Source organism: Crinia signifera, chromosome 5, assembly GCF_055691185.1.
Source record: "Crinia signifera chromosome 5, ASM5569118v1, whole genome shotgun sequence".
NCBI classification, from domain to species: domain Eukaryota; kingdom Metazoa; phylum Chordata; class Amphibia; order Anura; family Myobatrachidae; genus Crinia; species Crinia signifera.
This window is the reverse complement of record NC_139221.1, coordinates 285,710,435-285,733,687: the sequence shown is the minus strand read 5'-3', so window position 1 is coordinate 285,733,687 and position 23,253 is coordinate 285,710,435.

Below are 23,253 nucleotides of genomic sequence, written 5' to 3'. Positions count from 1 at the left end.
CATCTGGTTCTCCCCCATCGATGGGTAAAGTATTCGACATCGGCCATAAACCATTGATGATTTTGAATAATCGATGGTCAATGGCCATCCCTAGAAGAAAGAGAGGGGTGGGTCCAGACACATTGGAGACCAGGGTAGAGCTTTAGGGCAGACTGATGCGACTTGGCACTACCAAGGTTAGTACACAGTTAAAAAATGAAAGACAGGAAAAGAATAATAAGTACATAGATGTAAGTAATGGCCAAACCCGAAGGCACGTAGACAAGATCACATAATCACAAATATGAAATTTACAGTTACTTTGATTAAATATGAATGGATGCAATTTCAACCAAATCACATGACAATCAGAATTTGGCATAAACCTTAGAAGACTATAATGGCAGTCAGGAGCATTGCAGGTATGCAGAATAAACAAATGACTGCAATTTCAACAAAATTGCATGGCAAACAGAGAATTCAGAATAAAATGTAACAAGACATGCAAAGACATGTATGAGACAATGGGGCTCAATCAGGGGTGGCGAACTCCAGTCCTCGAGAGCTACCAACAGTGCACGTGTTCCAGGTCTCCTCACAGAATCAACAGTGAAATAATTAGCTCCACCCGTGGATCATTTATAATGTGTCAGTGAGTAATGAGTGCACCTGTGCACCTGCGAGATGAGCTGGAAAACTGTTGGTAGCTCTCCAGGACTGGAATTGGCTACCAGTGGGCTAGATGATCCTGCCTGTGAGAGGTTACATTCTAGAAAGAGACTGGAGATGTTAGGGGAAGGTGATGTAGTTAACTCAGTGGCCCATGTGGGAGACTGAAGAGAAGAAGGCCAAGTCATGATCTGAGGCCTAGATCCTGTAGGGCCCAGATGGAGTGTCATAGAGGCCTGTATGTTGTAAAAGCCAAAGTGCTGTGGGGTTCTGCATGAGCCAGGGGCAAAGCTAGTGCCTACTCTGGGATGGACTAGGTCCAGTTGAGGTAGAGTCTTGTTGTTAATGTCTATGTGGTGAATTGGGCCTCTAAGGGCCATGGTAGTGTGATGAAAGGGACCTGCAGTGGCTAAGGTAGTGTGATGGAAGGGACCTGCAGTGGGTAAGGTAGTGTGATGAAAGGGACCTGCAGTGGCTAAGGTAGTGTCATAACATGGATACGGATTGGGATATGCTTGGGTGTAGTACAGGTTCGACAAAAGTAGTGTTCTAGATGAAACCCAGCCTCAATTTCCAGATAACAGATCAATAACTATTTGTATCCGTTGAGCAAGGGAGTAATGATCCTTTCCACAGGTGGCTCCAGAAGCAGAGTGGTGTTGGGCCAGATGTGAGGTCATTTTTGGCCTTTTTGTGGGTGAGGTCACAAAGCTCATCTAGCCTGCAACTGTTTACTTCAAGACTAATGCATCATTTAGAATAACTTTTGAATACAGATGGTGAATCCCAGTAAAGGCTGTATTCTCTGTAGTTCTGTGGTCAGCTGCGTCTCAGCACCACATGGTAACATACCTTCCAACTGTCCCGCGTCCCTCCCACGGCCAGCATTGTCCCGCGGCGGGAGGGTAGTTAGGAGTCCCTCCTGTCACCCTGAATAGACGCTGTGCGCAGCCGGAGGGGCTGGGGGCATAGCCAGCAGCTCACAGAGCTGCTAGGCATGCCCCCACAGCGGCAAAAATGGAGGCGTGGCCTCATGGGGGGACCAGCGGTTATAGGCCATGTCCCTTTTTGTTAGGCCACTCCCCTTCTGTGTGCATACGAGTGTCCCTCTTCAAGCACAGTGAAAGTTGGGAGGTATGTGGTAAGAATCTGGTCTCAAGTACATTAGTGAAATGACAATTAGAGAAATGACAATTCTGTTTTTCTGAAATGACATTTAGGAAAGTACAGTTTCAGCCCTGTATATACTTACAGTGTATTACAGCGGAAAGTGTGCTTGTGTGTCTCAGGGATGTGTCCAGAACACAAAATACTGCCCTACAGGTGGTTGGTTATCATTGTAGGCTACAGAGGAGGGACTGCAGCACAGTTAAAAATTTAAATAGGGGAGACACAGCAACTGTCACCAACTGCCATTCCAAGCTGACTTACTTGCAGGCTCCTCTATTTGAATTTTGAAGTGTGCTGCAGTCCTTCCGCTGGAGCCACCACTACTGGTTATTCAGAATAGCAAACATCATCCACTGAAATAAAAGGAAGTCCTATTGTATATGGCGCAAGTTTGTAATGGAACAGTCCAACATGTGCAATAAAGGCATCGGGACTATTCAACATGTGCAATAAAGGTAGGAGTGATCAGTGGGGTAGCTAGATTTTAGTAGGCCCCATAGTTAAAGTTTGTAAGGGCCACTATGTACCACCAATGGTGAAAATGTTATATTGTAGCATTACTTTGACAGGGACAGTGGGCCCCTTTCAGCACTGGGCACCATAGCAGCTGCATTTCCTGCACCTATAGTAGTTACACCTTGCTAGTGATGATATGCATACTATGTCTAAAATATTCTGTTGCCCCTCTCGGTTCTCTTCTTCTATAGTAGGTTGTGGTGGTCCACATTGTTAGCATGATTTCCTTTTTGTGTTTTTATATAGTTGATATTCTCATTTAACCTTTTCATAATTATATTATGGCCTATTATTCCCATCGTCTGGTGCCACCAACGACACAAAGCATGCTAAGCCATATTGTGAATATTCTAAGGCCTAACTCTCTAAGCACCTGTTACATCTGCCCCACCTGCAGTGCACATGGTTTTGTCCATTAAAGAAGTAGTTTGCTTTTGCAAAAGTAACCAGAATCTCCCCCAAAGTCCATTCAATAAAGACCCATAAAAGAAGCTTCCTAAAATGGTTTCATTTTGAAGTAAGTGTTATTTGAGGCACTATAGTGTCACTGTAATGTTAGTATGTTTTATTCATGTCACTAAAATATTCTAGAAAATATTTTTAGACGGTTTTTAACGCTTTTCAGACAATGTTTATCTCTCAAAAATTAGTGCTGATAGGTGACAATGAATGTTATACTTGAAATCAGCACACCAAATATACTTAAAATCAGAAATCAAAAATCCTCAGCACCCAAAACACATGTTGGCTGTGTAATTTATATATGTACCGCATATCATGTATATTGTGCTCCGCGTAGGACTGGGGCATGAAGGGGAATAAAGTGGTAGGCATCTCCATGTTTAGGGGTGTGACCAGTCTACAGGGGTGGTGTGACCAGCCACCATAGAGGTTTGGCTAACCGGGCATGCAATGTACAGAAAATAACAGCAATGTACAAAATACAAGCTTCCTTTTACTATATAAAGTAACATTAATAATAGATAATAAGTATACAGTGGAGTGTGATTCCTAGAGAAGGAGTTAGGCCTCTGGGCAGTGAGACCCACCTGGGGTTTCCCAGTAGTCCTGTGAACCAGTCCAACACTTATTGCATACATCCCAACTTTCATTGGTGGTCAATCAGGACCTTTTGAGGGCGTGGCCTTGTGGTGAGGGGCGTGGCCTCCAAATCGCATCACGCATGAGAGGCCATGGCCCCATTTTGCCGCTGCTGCCCCTCTGCCTGCGGGGACAGCAGTGGCAACATATTATAACAGCACAATAAGCATACCTCCCAACTGTCCTGTTTACCGCAGGAACATCACGGTTTTTGGGGACATTCCCACGTACCTCCCGGGGCCAGCCAGGGGACACTGCTGGCCCCGGGAGGTATGTGGGAACGTCCTCAAAAAACGTGGCGTTCCTGCGGTAAACAGGACAGTTGGGAGGTATGCTTATTGTGCTGTTATAATATGTTGTAGATTAGATTAGTGTTGAACTACAGTAGCACCATCTCATTTCTTTCCTATTATCCCAGAGTATCTCACCATAAAAAAACTACAATGTTTTTTTTAGTATTTAAGTAAACTTGGATAATTCTCTTTCTTTGCTTCTCTCAGTCTATTTAGTATTACTCCTAGATCAGGGAGAAAACATTTTGGAAAAGAAACAATTTATTTTTATGAGCTTTTATTCTTCTGGCAGGACATTCTCAAATCCAGATTTATTATGACTACTAGACAATGATGTCTAGATCTTGGAAGTATTTACGTGGAATCCTAAAATCCAACTAAAAAAATCTACATTGCTATCAATAGTACAGAGACCAGAGGAGAAAGAAAAGAAGACTCACTTTACGGGACACTATATTTTATTGTTTATTTATTAAAACATGAAATATATATATATATATATATCTCATACATGAACTGACAAATATTTTTTCAAAAAATAAATGAAAGTAGTTACTTTATATAAGAATCATCTCATGCAAAGGGCATGTGCATATCGATAACCAGATATTCGCTGACCTCATCTGCAGCAGACCACTCTACCAAAGAGATATCAGCTTCCCGCAACAACTGCCTGTCACCATGGAAACTACAAAAAATATTTAACTAAAGTCACAATACTCTAATTTAAACCACCAGCAGACTTTTTCGAACAGTTCAAAGAAACACAGTAACATTATAATAAACAATTCAACAACAGTATTTAATCCATTTGGGGAAATGGTATACAAATTATGGATCCATTTAGCTTGATTCTGTAATAAACAATTTACCCCTGATGCCACCTTTCCTTTCCTGACTATCCTCTGGTGAATGGTCAATCATTTTAGAACTGCTATATTATGAAATGATCAACTGCTGTTATTGCGCTGCTAAAGTTACTGTTTGCCAGTGTTGGAAAAGTATAGACACAAAAAGCGACGTGTATACTTTGGGATCTGGAGGATATTTCTACCAAGATATTGTGACAAGGATCAAATACAAGGGGATTCAAATGAAGACTTTTATTTTACAAAGCAGCTCACAGCATACCAGATGAATTCCATAGGCAAGCGTAGATACAGGCAGCAGCATACAGGTAATCACAATATAAACAGACTCTTGCAAATGCTCTAGTGCTTCCTACCATAGCCCACACCCCGACCTATTGCTTGGGCAGCGATTCCACCATCAAGAGCATTGCACTCTGCCCTGGAAACACTTATATCAGGAAATCACAGGTGCTGCTGATTACACACCTGGCTCCTGCTATTGCTCCAAAACCTGGTTGTGATCCTCCACATTACACTAATGTGGAGAGATGCTGTCTCTGCCAAATATTTTGTCAATTTGACACATAAATATGAGATGTTTATATTATCTTAGTTAGAGGGCATTTTTCCTGGACCCTGTATGGTTATATTGAGTAGGATATCGCTGAGTGAGACATTTGATATGTAAATAATATATTTTATGGTCTCTGCTATAAATAATGATTGAGAGAATGGTGCTGTTTTTTGTGTACTAGGTATAGTATATTGGAGCAACACGAATTGTGATCATTTCTCTGATGAAATTACCTGGAGAAAAGGAACATGTCAGGAAGGACCTGCAATCTTGGCTTGCACCATGTGCCATTAATGAGGTACAGTATAACTGGCTTATTCTGTACAGTGTGCTACCAGTAACTATGCATAATTACAGACTACTGTGACCCAGACCCTGGGAGAATCAGGGGGGTACAGGAAAGGGAGGTGGCACAGTTATCAGGGGACAGCCAGCAGGTGGTAGGAGAGAAACATGGGGTACAAGGTAAAAGCTGAGTAATAGTAAGGGGTACCACCAGCGAGTAACAGTAATGGGGTACAGCCATGTTAGAAAAAAGCAGGGTTCACAGGGTGGAGGTAGGATAAGAATAAGGGGCACAGGTAGTAGCATGGAAATAAATATAAGGATGAAGATATCAAAGATGGGAAGCCTATGCACAGTGCTGACACTAGCACTGCTGGGAGACAGGCCAGAGTCAGCTGCTCACAGTACTACTGCTCTCACCCAGTGCTGGTGCAAGGTTTTTAGCACCCTATGCAAAAACTTAGCTTATTGCTCCTTTGACTAACCACACACCCATCACACACAGGGCAGCCGAGAGGAATGCCAGGCCCCAGTAAAATGTTGGGGCGTGGCCTAAGTGTGGGAGCTGTGGCCACCTCCCACACTTAGGCCACACCCCCAAAATGACAGAAACCTCTAAACTCAGCAGCAGCAGCACACACCTACAGCATGTGCTGTGCTGACAGTAGGCTCAGCATGAGCTCACACGCTGTCAGTGAGATGCTCATGCTGAGCCTGCTATCAGCACAGCCCATGCTGTAGAAGTGTGTGCTGCTGTTGCTACCTGGTAGGGACGTAGGGGGATGGGAGGGGTCAGACCAGGGCCCCTGCAGGGCCCCTCCAGCCTGGGCCCGGGTACTTAGTACCCGCTCCCCTCCCCCTCTCGGCTGCCCTGCACACACACACCAATATTGACTTTCCTGGACCTTTAGGTAAAAAAGCATGGAGGTGGCGTCAAAGTAGTTCAACACCTGCCGTATGCATTAAGCTCAACAAGGATGCCTCTCTCAGAGTCATCCTTCATTTTGTCCCTAGGCAGCTGTATAAAGCTTAAATATATGAGTGTATACCTATACACACAGGGCCTTATTCTGCGTCCATCGCTCCCCCGCATGTTTGCACGGGGCACAGTGTTTTGCATCTGCGCATGTACAAATGCTGGGTGCAAACGGGCATGGCGAACTGCTAGTTTGCCATCCTGTTCACCCCTTAGCAGTGTGGGTGGGGGCAGCGGCGATGGGCTGCACCCATGGGAATTCACGTTGGGCATTCCAATGCGAATGCAACAGTGAATGGGGTTGCGGGGGGGGGGGGGGGCAGCTGATGTCACCGGATGTCAGCTGCCCGTCCTCTTCCCGTACAAGGAGCACGCATTTTTAAGACACCAGAGAGTGTCTTAGATTTGCGTGCACCTTCCAAATCATTTGATGGTTGGCAACCATTGAATGATATATCCCCCAGACTCAAGGCTGTGAATGGATGTTTTATGCTAAACATCCATTCGCAGCCATGCGGGGGAACTCAGCCAGCGAGGGGGGAGTCAGGTGTACATGCAGACGGCAGGATGATGGACGTCAATACTTGGTTGACCAGCTTTACATAGACAGTGATGTCGGTTCAATGGGAGGCACACATTTTGAGGGAAACCTGGTTGACAGTAGCAAGGTCGAGACAAATTTTTTGTATAGACACAAGCATTAGGTCAACACTGGCAAGGTCATAATGTCAACATGAGTTTGTCACAAACTCAATGTCGACATGGACACTGTCTAAGTGTACTGAGTCCCCTCCCATGGCTCGTTGCACTCGCCATACTTTTGACACAGTTTTATATTATTCCCCCACCAAGCAGTAGTGGATGGTAGGGCATGAAAAACTACCTGTCCGCACATGTCGGCTCAAAAACAACTTATGTTGACCTTTTGACTGTCGACCTTGCCATTGTCAACCTAATGCTTGTGTCCACCTTCCGACCCTGACGACCTTAGCCATGTCGACCTATTTCAGGTGTTGACCTAAGCCCTGTCGGTCTTCAGTGGTCGACCCAATGCATGTCAATTTAAATAGGGTAGACCTACAGATGGAGCCGGCCTCTTCATTGCAGGGGCTGGCGAAAGTATCGCCAGCCCCTGCCAGCGGCCGGCTCCCGCAAGGGGGCGCGCGCACTAGACGCTTGCGCACCCCGTGGCAACGGAGCTTGCCCCGGGTCCCCGCCGCCTCCCCCGCCGCCGGTCCTGCTCGCTGCCACGCCCCCCCAACCCTGCCCATCTCTCTGAAGCGGAGATGGGCAGGGACCCGCAGCGCTGCCATCGAGAGACTGGAACGCACTCGCGTCCCAGTTCAGTGTAGCCCCTGTCCGCCGGCGCTCGCCAGAGGTGAGTCTCTGGCATACCTCCCAACTTTCAGGCTGCAGAAATAGGGACACTCGAGCGAGCGTCCAAAAAGGGTCGCGGCTTATGCAAATGAGGGGTGAAGCTTATGCAAATGAGCCGCATCCCCGTTTTCGGCCACGAATAGACGCTGTGCGCATGCGCACAGCGTCTATTCTGTCAAATCGGGGGGGCTCTGAACTGCCCCCCCCGCAGCGGGACACCTCCGGCCGTGGGTGGGACAGTGGGACAGGACCTGGTAATCGGGACTGTCCCGCTGAAATCGGGATTGTTGGGAGGTATGCTCTGGCGAGTCAAACAATGCGGCACACTGCTGCTGCACAGTACACACAGCGCTGTCATTCCAGCCAGCAATAACTACAATATTTCATTATTGTTTTATTAGCACATTTTGGATCTTTATTCATTTGTGGCTTTGTGTGTAAAATAAACACACACACATTTCTTTTGATTCAATTTCAATTGCTGTTTGCAATACATAAATAATTGCCATCCTGCGTACAAAGGAAAAATAAAATCTAAAATGGAAAATCAGTCATCGCTTGAACAAAAAGGACAAAACACCAGTAAATAGGATTTGCCATCCATTAATGTGAACCAGCGATACGCTTCCGAATGTTTCAATTACAAAAGACTGGCAGGGCAGGAACTGCTAACAAAGAGGATGAATAAGACCTGACATTTTAACATCTGAGGATTGTGTAAATACCTCCCTCCCGATGTGGCATCGTTCTTTGGTAATGTTGGCGTCAAGTTCAAGGGTGGAAAAACACAACCCAAAGCCACAGACCTAGCCTTGTATAGACTGTAAATTATAATTAAATCAGCCTACAGTATACCGGAATTAGAACCTTTCATACATCTTACATTTGAAAACAAGCAGTCGTTATAGGCATTTAAAAAGTCTATTCTACCCCTGGATGTATTTATTTGCATATAATCTACATGATGTGTACATTGGTGTGTGCAGTACATTTCCTTAGGACGTGCATCCAGGGAAGTCAAATGGAAATGTCTACCAATGTTTTCATGTCATCAATACCTGCTGTCATCATCATGTCCCCCAATGTTTCCCCTACTCCCCTTTATATCATATTAATCCACATAGTGCCCCAATTCATATTAATACAAAAATACCTGGATGGTGTATTTTGTGTAGTACATCTGGAGGGGGCAAATATACTATACTAGCAGACAGGGCTGCCATCAGAAATTTGTAGGGCCCTGGACTGACAATTCCCCCCCCCCCCCCCCCCCCCTCCTCTCGATGTATGATAATTATTTATTTTATTAACTTTTTAATTAACAGTGCAAGGGCGGGCCGGGGCGGTTGGGCTGCATGTGTGCTGTCACTGTGCAGCACCGCTACTCTGTCCAGTCCCCAGGCTTGTGACAGTGAGACAGGCGGCGGCACCAGCTCGTCATTCTACATCACGCTGCGTGGTGTGGGCTTCCTGTGGAGAGTTCCCGGCTCCAGCAGGCTGCAGTGCTGATGATAATGAATTTGTAGCGGTTGCGCTCCAGCCACCATGGGACTCTGTATATGTGTGGTGGGGCGAGCTACATACTAACCACGGCCCGCAGCCACTGTTGAATGAGGGGGCGGGGGTGCAGCGGCTCAACAGCTGTGCGGCTGTGCTGTGTAGTGAAGGGAGTGCTAGGGATAGAGCTGCCCGGGTCCTACCCTCTGTCAGAGTGGCGGGGCTAAGGACAGTTGTCCCCATAGCACCCCCTAATGACAGCCCTGCTAGCAGAGGTGGGGCTGCAGCACATTCCAAAATTCAAATAGTGGAGCCGCACCAACTGCCACCGCAAACACCAGCTGGGACTCACTTAAGGTGGGTGTGGCTCTCTTATTTGAATTTGGGAAGGCACTGTGGCCCCACCTCTGGAGCCACCCCTTTATACTAGTAAAGGGATCCAGCATATGCTGGGTATCTTCCGCCTGTGCCCAATTTGTCCCTGCCCCCTCTTTACTCTTACTGTCCAAGAGCTCATCTTCCACTCCCAGCCCCACCTCCCATCCCATTCCTCGCCCTCTTCCAACCCCCTGCTTACATAGTCCATTTTGCTGTTCCCGCTGGCCAGCTGTGTTCTCCTATTCTATAGCGCAAGGTCTGTTTTGACTACTTGGAATGGGAGCCGTTGGGGTCCGTGCATGTTGGGGCATCACCTAGTTAAAAAGATAATGATCCGTAGACTACTCTAATCTCCAGACTGCCAGGGACTTCAATACAAAACCCGGAGGGGAGGGGGAGGAGGAGGGAGGAGGCGGCGCCACAGAGGGGAGGGAGCCGGGCAGCACTGAAGCTGCCTGAGTTCAGTTATTGTAAACAGTGGCAATCCCTAGAATTTTCCGGGCTTGCCAGACTGGGCACTGAGGCACAGCCCGGAAAATTCTCTGGATTGCCACTGAAGGGGTTAATAATGATAATAGATCTATTGCTATAAAGTTACAAGTTCTAGGTGTATTTTTCATTCTCAGAGCCTAGAGTTCTAGGGGCTGATGTATGAATTGTCTGCCCTTTAGTCACTAAAGTATATTTTGACCGTATGTACAGTATTTCAAATTTGCAGCCAGAACAACATTGTCCCAGTACACTATGTCATGATGAACTGTGCTTTTCACATTTGTGTCATGGTGTGTACACACAGTGCGAGTAACGTGAAATGCGATCCGTCTCGATCAGATCACATCGGTATCGCATCGCACAGCATGAATGCAATCTGCATATAACTTTGACTATATAGTGCAGATCTCCACTATATAGTCAATGTAGCCAAGACTTTCTGCTTGCGATATGTGAACGCGCATCGGGATCGCAAGGGTTAAAAACCCATGGGATCTGCATGTGATCCCGATGAGATTTTGACTATATAGTCAAAATCTCATGCTGATTGTACCCGTGTGTACACACCATAAGTCACCCTCCTTTACCGATAGTCATTGTGCATACCCTGGTCTGAGCTTAGACATGCGCAGTGTACTAAGTGTAGCACAGAGCTATATGCACGGGCTAAATAAAAAAGTTTGGAATGGGTGGTCCCAGTTCCAAATTTCAGTTTTTAAAGGAAATAGGGTGTGGCCTCAATGCCTTGCAGCAAGGGGAGTGGTCTTGCAGGATAAGCTGTACCTAGAACCGGAGAGGGCATTCCAGGACTTGTCCAATTGACCACCAATATTGGACACCTTTGCTTTATTTATAACTGCTTAAAACCCAGTTCTAAGTTGACTGGTAATTACTCATCTCTGCTTTCTTTGATATGGCACCAGCAAGATTTTAATGCATTTTATTGTGTGTGTTATTTGTATATTAAATGTTGTGAACGTACTTCACTATTTTAAATCAATATCTCTTTCATATGTAATCCATAGTGTTTGGTAAAGACTTTAGGTACCTTGAATATACTGTAAACACATTGGCTGCTCTCATTTGCGCTAATTACTGCTTCTTTATCTTCTGTTCTTATAATTACAGCCTGAAGTCTGGAACACCACCAGACGCTGGGTTTCATCCATGGTGATGCTTTGCCAGGCCTCTACTGCAAATGTCTTCAGGTGCTAGAAACATAGAAACATAGAATTTGATGGCAGATAAGAACCACTTGGCCCACCTAGTCTGCCTTTTTTAAACCTCAAACCATATTTGATCCTTATTTTTATCCAAATACCTCAAACCATATTTGATCCTTATTTTTTTTTGTAAGGATTTCAATATGCCTATCCCAAGCATGTTTAAATTGCTCTACTGTATTTAACTCTATCACCTCTGATGGTAGGCTATTCCACTTATCCACTACTCTTCATTGCTTTGCTACATTGCCTACCTGCCTTTAAGTCCCCTGAAATAGTCTCTTCCTCAGTAGTTTCCATAATAGTGCCATTTATACTATATTTAGTCTTTGGCTTTTTGAGAGCCAAGTGCATGATTTTGCATTTTTTGGCGGCATTAAACTGAAGTTGCCATGCTCTTGACCATTCCTGTAATCTACCTAGATCATTAATCATTTGTTTTACCCCTCCTGGTGTGTCTACCATGTTGCATACCTTTGTGTCATCTGCAAAAAGGCACATTTTACCCTCAATTCCATTTGCAATATCACCAATAAATATATTAAAAAGCACTGGTCCAAGTACAGATCCCTGGGGTACTCCACTTGTAACCTTTCCCTCCGTTGACTGTACTCCTTTTTTACTACAACTCCCTGTTTACTATCCTGCAACCAAGATCGTATCCAATCAACCATATTAGAATCCAATCCCAAGCTTTCAAGTTTATTTAACAGTCTGCAATGTGGGGCAGTGTCAAGAGCCTTACTAAAGTCTAGATAAGCTACATCTTCAGCCCCACCTTGATCTATTGCTTTAGTCACCCAGTCAAAAAAGTAATTAAGATTTGTTTGACACGATCTTCCCCCATGTTGTTTCGGATCCTGTAAGTTGTTGGTTTTGAGATATTCTACAACTCTTTGTTTTAAGAGTATTACCGTCAATTTCCCTACTACTGATGTAAGGCTCACTGGTCTATAGTTGCTTGCCTCTTCCTTGCTTCCACTTTTGTGCAGTGGGACTACGTTCACTATTTTCCAGTCCTCTGGGATTACTCCAGTAGCTAGTGACTGGTTCAATCATTCTGTTAATGGTATTACCAGCTCCTCTTTAAGCTAATTTAGTATCCTTGGATGTATCCTATCTGTCCACATTGAATTATCCACTTTCAATTTGGGAGTTCTGGTAGGATGTTCTCCTCTGTAAATGTACTTGTTTGTCCCTCATTTTTCTGACTTTACTTAACTGTGGCCCCTTCCCCTCTATTCCAGCGGTGAATACTGAGCAGAAATAATTATTAATATGATCTGCTATTACATTGTCACCCTCAAGAAGACTTCCACTCTCTGTCTTTAGTTTTATTACTCCACTTTTTGTTTTTCTCCTTTATATATCTAAAAAAGATTTCCCCCCTTTGCCCACTGACTGGGCCATTTTCTCCTCAGCCTGTGATTTTGCACATCTGATTACCTTTTTAGCCTACTTCTGCTTGTTCTTGGGTTCCTTTCCTTTTCCATACTCTCCTCTTCCCATTACTCTGGTACAAGTTGGTACTTTGTCTCATCTGTCCATAGGATGTTATTCCAGAAATTGTCCTGTGTGTATGCCCCCTAAGTTTAAAAATGATCCTATTAGTATTTTGAAAACTGGTTGGCTACATTTTGTTCCTCACACTTCTGTCTTTCCAAATGCACCAAGTCTTCAACAGTGGAAGCAATCCCCGTCACTGCAACCTAAAAAGAAATGACAGTATTTCACTTGAAATAATAGTATAAGAAAAACTGTTCAAAAGCAAGTCAAAATATTATGATTATTATAATTATTATTGCATTTTACAATTTGGAACTAAACTGTAATAAAACAAGTCTGGGTAGTACCAGACAGACTAAAAGGCAAGAGGGCCCTGCTCACAATCTTACAGTCTACAGGGAAAAAGCACAAATACAGAAACAAGTGTTAAAGTGCTTTATAACTCAGGCCTGATTATTTAATATTTAGAAATGATTTTGCAAGCACTCGCAGATGTAAGACGCCTCTCTGCTGATGTCAGCTGTCCGCCCCCCGCACATGTGGCACAGGCGTATTTCCATGGGAAAGCCCAGCGCTTTCATGGGAACACACATGAAACATTGGGTGTTCCCATGAGTGGTATGACAGCCCACCGCCCTACAACACCGCCCTACCTTTTACATTATAGAATAGTTTGCTTGGCTTTGCTAGGCCAATGAGATTGCAGATTAATTCAAATAGTCACCATGGTTTGCACACATGATACTTGTCTTAAAATAATTGAAATGTTATCAGATTGTGGAATATGTAGCACTTGAACAGAATACATTGTTCCTTGATAGGTTCAATAACCATTCTAACTTGATTCAAATTAAAAACATAGAGAGCATATTTGTCAGGGAATATAACATTTGATAATGTAGTGAAGTAAAACAGATTGGATGTTGGTTGTATCACCCAAGGGCTAGATGGTGCTCATTTTAACAATCCATCCCCTTTACTAGTTTATACATAAATTGTAATCCCAAAAATTGAGTTATATATTGTGAAATAATCCCTGCGATCTCTGATTGACCTGCGGTGCACTCCATTTACAGTGTGAACAAGTAACATTCCCTTTAATATGAGAACAATCTAGCTGACATTTATGCAGGGTTGCCTACCCTCCCGAAATGGCCGGGAAGGTCCCAGAATTCGGGTCCCCCTCCTGGCCAGCCGGAGAGAGGGGCAACCCTCCCGGAGAGCCGCCCGGCTCTCGCGCCCCCTCCTCAGTGGGGGGATCCATGGGTCAAATTACACAAATCATGTCATTTTAGCCCCACCCTCCACAGTGCAATGCCTGAAAAACAGAATTACATGTCGGGGGCGTGGATAAAATGGCACGGTAGCTCTGGGTACACTCCCAAACAAGTAGCCACTCCTGAGGCTCTGCCCCACCCCTTTTCACTCCCGACGGCTCCGTGCACCCCCCCCCCCTACCCTGAGCTGGCAGCCAGAAAGTAGGTAAGTACAGTATACATTTATGTGCCAGCACCTCAGATCTTCCATGCTTCTACTAATATAGCCTGTACATAGAATAGGGGCCTATTTATCAAATAACGGGCCTTTATCAGACCTGATGCTGCTATGCGAAATTGCAGAGCCCTGTGATCAAATAGCCACCGCCCAGATAAAAAAAGAGTAAAAACCCGACCGGTGCCAGCTGAAAATCTATACCCAACCCACTCACCCATGGATGATTTTCCCAGCCCATGCAAGTGTGCATATCTCTGACCCTTCCACAACGGTGTGACAGAGACAGGCTGGAGCGGATTTCACACACCCTCCTTGAAAAGGCCTGGGCATCTGAATTTTTTGTGTCACTCTCAGAAAATATCCGGTTACCACACCCAAACACCAGCTTCTGTCCGTCAAGTTGTAAGGGGATTGCAAAAAACATAATCGCTGATTTTTGTACCTGATTGGCCTCTCGCATGCGTACTGCGATCCGTACACATGTGCAGTCTTTCCATAATCAATTTGCTGGGGAATTCGCATAATAGCGATCAGCTCTGAATAACCCCCAATATTTCAGGGATATCCTCTAAAAATGCCAGTTTTTGAAGGCTGGAATCCTCAAATATCTCCCTAATGTCCCTCTATTTCTGGCAGCAGAAGGAGCCTCCATAAGTTTCTACTGATTTAGCAAAAGTTTGGCCCAGTACCACTGCTAGGTCCCAAAAGAGCAATTAAGTGATCACACTAGTCATCATTTCACTGTTTACACATTGCAGAGACGGGGTCCGTTCAAGGTGTGACATACCTCCCAACTGTCACGATTTCCGCGGGAAAGTCCCGATATTCGGGGACGTTCCCGCGTCCCGCCCGGGGCCGCCATTGTCCCACGGTGGGGGCGACAGTTGGGAGCCCCCCAGCTTGCCGAGAATAGACGCTGTGCGCATGCGCACAGCGTCTATTCAGCGGCGAAAACGGGGCGTGGCTGGGGTTCGCGTCACCCCCCCCGTGAGGCCACGCCCCTTTTCTCGAGGCCACGTCCCCTTTTTGGGAGCGCGCGCGGCTTCGCCGCGCGAACGTCCCGGCCTCCCAACTTTGAAAGTTGGGAGGTATGTGTTATATAGGGAGACATTTGTCCAGCAGAACATCCAAGATTTGGGAGTCTCTCATACAATCCTAGGAGAGTAGGTAAGTATGAGTTTTTGCTGGTAGGTGCTCATGCCAAAAATATAGAGGAGTGGCTTCATGGGGAAGGGGTGTGGCCACAAAATAATACCAATTTATATTATGGAGCACAGATGTCTCCAATATTCAAATTACGGCAACAGTTCCGCATACATGAATGCCTCCACAGTGCAGGTACATAAATGCCACAACAGCACAGGTACTGTACATAAATGCCCGTACAGTGCAGGTACTCCGCGGACAGAATACTGTTTCCCAGGGGGCGGGTCCGGTGATGTGGGTGCTGCAGCCGCAAATTAGCAAGTTAATATGGCGGCCCTTCAAGCGGGACTCAGGCCCGTGGGTGCTCATCAATTTCCATGGGTGCTCGGGCCCTTGAGCACCCACAGAATCGGCACCTACAGTATGTGTTGGCATAGCATGGTTACAACCCAGCAGGCACTCTCTCACCTTTGTTCTCTTCAATCACTTCCTGCTCCTCTGCCACTCCCAAGTCCTTGCTTTGTGACAGCAAGGCAGCATGTGGGCTGAGGGCAGAGGTGCAGGGCACACATGCTCACTGTAACAGCACTGTCATGGAAACAGAAAAATAAAAACAGTGCAATAATTAAGTCCTTTAATTTGTTATTTGTGGTACACCATACTGATTGATTTACATATTGTTTGTTACTGTCACTTATTGTTGGATTATAAAGTCCACAGCATCTGTACACAGTTGAATATGATGTACATAAACCCTTGCACTAAGCCAGAACTGTCTGTAGCATTGTTCAGCATTGTCCCTTCAGCAGATGGATTAGATATATCTCTACCTCCCCCTCCTTTTCAGCAGCAATAACAGACTTCACTTGTCCACTGTAACTCACTGCTGCCCTCTACAGACTGGAAGTGGTATATATTCAAAACTAGTGTTTTCTAAAGAACACAAAAATGTGCTGAAGTTCCACAAGTGCACCAAAATGAAGAACTTTACACAAATCTAGGGGGTGCCCCTGAGTCTGACTATCACAAAATGAAGGTTGACTCTGAGGGAGCTATTCTTGTTGAACTTAATGCAAACAGCAGGTGTTAAACATATAAGCATACTTGCCTACTATTAAAGTCTCCTCTCTGGGAGAAGCCAGTCATCAAGCCCCACCATCAAGACATCATCAAGCCCCACCCCCAGTATAGCAAATCCCGCAATTCGCGGGTCTTCATACAGCTGCAAATTGCGGTAATTTATCGCTGCCGATGGGGACTTTTGGGGGTCCGGCAGTATCTGGGAGGGTTGGCAATCTCTGCGCTGAAGAACTCCCTGCAACGGAGTTCCCAATCTTGCCCACATTGAACATCGTAAAGCATCAACTATTACATCTACGGCCACCCGGAAGTCCCAGTATGGAGTTTCAGCAGGGTAAGATAGGGTCAGTTTTACCGGACACATTCATCTGCATTTTAAAAATCAATCTTTCCCCAAAAGGGTGTAATCATTGTTTTTAACTAACCATTTATTTTACAGGTACCACTCATTTCCTATAATTATATACAAATAGTTAATTTATTAGCGCTCTTTCTTTCTAAATATGGTAAAATACAGGCAACCAATGGAGGGACTGGCAGAGCAGATCAGCAGATGATGAGCGTCTTGCTAGGAAGATCAGCCTAGTGGCAGCATCTATAATGAATTGCAGTGGCGAGAGTCTGTTCTTGGGCAGACCAATCAGGAGACTATTGCAATAGTTAATGCGGTATATAATAAGTGCATGGATACGGGATTTAGTAGTGTCTTGTGTAAGATAGGGTCGGATTTTGTATATGTTTTTTAAATGCATGTAACATGATTTGGAGACAGACGGAACAAAGGACAGTTCAGAGTCCAGGATGACTCCTAGGCAATGAGCTTGTCGGGTAGGGTATATTGTTGAGTTGTCAACAGTTTTTGAGAAATCAGGATGTTAACTGTTCTTGGCTGGTGGGAATATAATTAATTCCATTTTGTAAATATTGAGTTTGAGGTGGCAGGAAGAAAACCAAGATGAGATGGCAGAGAGGTACTGTATTCAGAGACTTGCCCCAAAACCACTGGGGACAACTCTGGGGTTGATAAATAGATCTGAGTGATACTGAAATTCAAAAGAGCTGATTAGTTTCCCAAGAGATGAGGTATAGATTGAAAAAAGCAGAGGACAATAGGTAAGATGTGAACCAGGAAAGGGCTGTATCATTAAGACCTAGGGAGTGTAGTGTTTGCAGCAGCAGAAAGATTTAGAAGAATGAGTAGTGAATAATGGCATTTGGACTTAGCAGTGACCAGATCATTTACCACTTTAGTCAGTGCTGTCTAAGTGGATTGTTGGGAAAGAAAGCCTTACTGAAGTGGGTCTCATAGGGTGTGAGAGTTAAGAAAGTGTGTGAGGTGAGAGTAGACAAGTTTCTTGAGTAGCTTGGAGAGGCATGGGAGCTGAGAGATAGGAATAGTTAGGGAGAGAGTTATGGTCAAAATTGTGTTTTTCAAAATGGTAGTAATCACTGCATGTTTGAAGAGAGAAGGAAAAAGTACCAGTAGCAAGAGAGAGATTGCAGATTCTAGTTAAGGTTGGGATAAGCACAGGAGATAGAGTTTTAATGGTACTTGTGTACAATCACGGCTCCCACGATGTCCATCGTATAGTAAAAAATCGCATGCGATCGCATGCGATTCGATCGCATGCGATTCGATCGCATGCGATTTTAAACAGAAATGCATCCAAATGCATTGAAATTAGTATCAAACATGTTCAATGGCCCCCAAATGTCATTTTTGAGGCTGTACCACCCCCACTATCAACGCGAACCCGAAGCGTGGCGAGCGCAGACCGCCCGCGAGGGGCGGCGGTACGCGTCCTACGACCTTTTCATACCCCCAATATCCACGTCGGCGTGGAGTTGAGAATAGAAAGTGTGGCGAGCGCAGCGAGCCGCCAAGCCCGAAGCGTGGCGAGCGCAGCGAGCCTCGCGAGGGGACATGGATACGTTCACAGGTATACGCGTCCCCTCGCGGGATTCACAGGTATCCGCGTCCCCTTGTGGGGCTCGCTGCGCTCGCCACGCTTCGGGCTCGCCACACTTTCTATTCTCAACTCCACGCCGACGTGGATAGTGGGGGTATGAAAAGGTCGTAGGACGCGTACCGCCGCCCCTTCGGGTTCGCATTGATAGTGGGGGTGGTACAGCCTCAAAAATGACATTTGAGGGCCATTGAACATGTTTGATACTAATTTCAATGCATTTGGATGCATTTCTGTTAAAAATCGCATGCGATTTTTCAAAAATGCCTAAAACTGCAAAAATCGCATCCCATCGCATGCCACTACATTTGGCATGCGATGGGAGCCGTGAAAGTACACAAGTACCATTTTAATGACTTAAACAGGTATTGGATCAAGAGGAGAGGTAGTGGAGTAGGAGAATAAGAAGAGTGGGGATAATTGTTTTTCAGTTGTGGGCTCAAATGAAGAGAAAGTGCCAGAGGGTACAGGTGAAGGAGTAAGTAGGTTAGAGCATATCATTTCATATTGGATGCTATCAATCTTGTCCTTAAAGTAGGAGGCAAGTTCTTGTGCACTTATGGTAGCTGGTGGAGGGAGGAGCGACTTTTTAACAAGTTTAAGTCTCTTCTGTACCCTCCGTACAGAAGAGACTTAAACGTGTTAAAAAGTCGCTTAGGGTTGGTTGCATGAGAAGAGCTGAGAGATTGGAAGTATGTTTGTCAGTGTCCAAAGCATTGCAGTAGGAGTGGTAGATACTTATATGTGAGGAAATCACTCAGAATACAAGATTTACGCCATTTTACACTTTCTGTAATTGGGTAATGGTTTGAACATTACTTCCGAGTGGATTCTTGCTGTGGCCTGTTAAACACCAGCAGAGTCTGTTCGCTCAGCCATCCGCCTGTCCGCATACTGGAAGTCCGAGCGGACAGGGTAAGATCCGTAAGTACACGGTAGCGTACGTGCATTAGCACGCCACTCCCCTTTGTGTGTGGATCCGAATGAACGGCTTCTCTGGCCTTAGAGGCTTGTCTTCGCTCCCCATGTGTGGACCGTTCTCTTAGCTGTGTACAAATGTGTAAGCGAACAAATCAACCAGAATAAGGCCCTTTGTTTGTTTCTATATAGTTTTTGTGTGAAAGGGCTTCTCATACTAGTTAGTAGCTTTATAGCAGCTCCTAGGTGCAGTGGAGACCATAGTACCATTGTTTATTCATTAAGAATAATATATGTTTATGGTAGACCTCAGTGGTGTAACTATAGCCCCGCAGCCCCTGCGGTGGCGGGGAAGCGCTTAGAAAGGGAGGGCGCCGGGAGGGGCTGCAGGGCTATTGTTACCCGCTGCCGTCTGCCCGGGACCAGATGCCGGCAAATCAGTCTGCGGTCCCGGCTCTCCCTGCTCTCCCGGCTCCTGCTGCCAATAAAAAATCTGACACTCAGAAAATGGCTGCCCCCATACTGCAGACAGTTTTTGAGGATGCTAGAGGAGGTGGAGGAGGACAGTGATCACCTCCACCTGAGGCCCCGCCCCTCCACCCATGTATCCTTTTTCAGAAAGGATGCAGGATGATGAATGTTGAGAGGTATGTGTATATATATATTTTTCTGTACTGTAGATGCATCTTGGTATTTGTAGTACCCGGGTTGTGACATCACTTCCAGTCACATGACTGTCCGGGCAGTCAGTGTTAGCCGGAGCTGGAATAAAGACGCACCTGTTTGAAGCTGCACAGGTGTCCGTGAGTTTCTTGATACGCACACATCTACATGGTGTCAGAAGCGGGATCAACATGGCACATGGGCTGAGGAAGATTGACCCGTTGGTTTTTGACGAACATATCGCTGACAACTGGCTCCGCTTCAAAAGAGAGTGGCACGTGTACTGCATTGCGCGCTTATCAGACAAGTCAAAGACGGTACAGGAATACACGCTGCTGAACCTGGCAGGCACAGACGCCCTGGACAAATCAGAGGTATTTATCTACGCGGATACAGAGAGCAGAGAGGATCCTGAGGTCCTGCTTGCCAAGTTTGAGGAGATTTGTATGCCGGTAAAGAACGTCATCATGGACAGGCATATCTTCAACAGTACAAGCCAAAAGGGCAACGATACAGTGCAGTCATACGCCTCCACGCTAAAACTACTGGCCAAGAGGTGCAACTTTGGGACACTCACAGACAAACTCATACGTGACAGAATTGTGTGGGGCATTAGAAATGACAAGGTACGTGCACAGCTGCTAAGGGAGAAGGGCCTCACGCTAGAAACGGCCATAAGCATATGCATGCTCCATGAGCAGGCAGAGAAGGGCACAAGGGAGTTAAAGAGGGACTCTGAAGTATGTGTCATGGCGGCCACCGCACCCCACACACCCTCATGTGGGAACTGTGCAGCATAGCACCCCCCCAGGCAAGCAGAACTGCCCCGCATATAATAAGCGCTGCAATGCATGTGGCAAATGGAACCACTTTGCCAGGTGCTGTCACTCTAAAGACCAGATACCCCCAAAGCAGCAGCCAGAACCCCGATACAGCCGCTCACCCAGGCAGGTCAGCCGGGTAGACACAGACCTGGTGCACAGCACAGCCCGGACAACAGTCTGTGACAGTGTCGACCACAATGATGAGAGGGGTGAAATATTTATAAAGCTCAAGACCAAACACACCAACAGAGTGGCCACAATCAAGATAGACTCAGAGGCCAAGTGCAACGTCATGTCACGCAGACAACTACACGAGCTAGACCCTGCTGCACAGATCAATCCACAGGACAAAATCAACCTAATAGCATATGGAATCCAGGTCATCACCACACTTGGCACCACAAAAATACAGTTCAACCGTGCTGAACTGCTATTCCACATCGTGGACCAACAAGTTAAAGCATTGCTTGGCCTCCCGGACAGCATGAAACTGGGCCTGTTGACACTGGGGCCTGATGTACACTCTATTCAAATGACTGTCCCAGAAATGAAAGATTTCCAAGACTTATTTGACAACAGCACACTAGGAAAGCTACCCATCACGTATCATATAAGGCTGGATGACTCTATTGCCCCCACTGTTTGTGCTCACCGCAGAGTCCCCATTGCAATGAAGGACAAAATCACTCAAGAGCTACACAAAATAACGCAGCTAGGTGTCATTGCACCAATTGAAGAAGCAACACAATGGGTGTCTGCAATGGTAGCAGCTGCTAAAAGAGATGAGACTGTACGCTTATGCATCGACCCAGTACACCTAAACAAGGCCCTGTTACGCCCCTACCACCCACTCCGCACTATCGAGCAGGTGATCGCCGACATGCCAGGTGCAACCATCTTTAGCACCCTGAATGCCAAGTGTGGGTTTTGGCAGATCCCTCTGGACAGAGCCTCCTCCTTGCTTACTGCCTTCATGACCCCTATTGGGCACTACGTCTTTCTCCGCATGCCCTATCATTACCACGGGCAGCGAAGTCTTCCAGCGATGCATGGAGCAACTGTTCGCTGGCTCTCCCTGTAACATCATCGCTAACAACATCCTCGTCTGGGGCCGCACCAGAGAGGAGCATGATCAACGCCTCCACCAGGTACTGGTACTCCAACGGGCTCACGCCCTCAACCCCAAGCTCAACCTTGACAAATGCAGGTTCAGGTCATGGAGGTGGCATACATGGGCCACCTCCTCCCCGACTAGGGCATCCTGCCAGACCCCAACAAGGTCTCTGCCGTCCTGCAGATGCCCCTCCCAGCAGACAAATTGGCACTCCAGCGCTTCCTGGGGATGACCGACTACCTATCCAAGTTTCTGCCACAGTACAGCACCACCACTGCACCTTTGCGGCAGCTACTGCATCAGGACTCTGAATGATGTTGGTTGGACACACACACAACTGCTGTCAACCGACTAAAGACTATGCTCACAAAACCGCCAGTTTTGCAGCATTTCAACGTGCATGATCCTGTTGTCCTTGCTGCTGATGCTTCACAAAATGGCCTTGGGGCTGTTTGTCTTCAACTCCGCAAGCCGGTGGCATTTGCATCCAGGGCCCTCACTGACATGGAGACGAGATATGCACAAATAGAAAAAGAACTGTTGGCACTTGTCTTTGCTTGCACACGCTTTCATGACTGCATCTATGGCCGTCCTGTCGTGATTGAAACAGATCATCAGCCTCTAATCACCATCCTGAAGAAACCTATACACTCTGCCTCTTCCCGCATACAAAGCATGATGCTTAAGCTCCAAAGGTACAATTTGGACATTATTTACAAGCCAGGTAAAGAAATGTGTGTTGCTGACTCATTGTCCAAGGCATTCCTGCCTTCCACTGACTTGGGCAGCCTTGAGGACTAGTTCGAGGTCATGGCTGTAGAAGTCCTTCCCACCAAATGGATGGAGGAGCTGCGTGCAGCCACCAGCATGGATGAGCTCTCCCAGTGTCTCGCTGACGTCATCCTCAATGGCTGGCCACCTTCATCCAGACCTCACTGTTTATGTCCCTTCTTCTGCATGAGGGATGAACTCACCATAGTTGATGGTGTCATTATGCGAGGTCACCGCTTTGTGATTCCAGCCGCTGTACAGTCCTTATACACCCAGCAGTTGCATCAGGGCCATGCAGGCCTGGAAGCCACCAAACACAGGGCCCGAGAAACTGCATTCTGGCCCTCTATGCATGGTGACATTGAACGAGCCGTGTCTCTTTGTGCTCC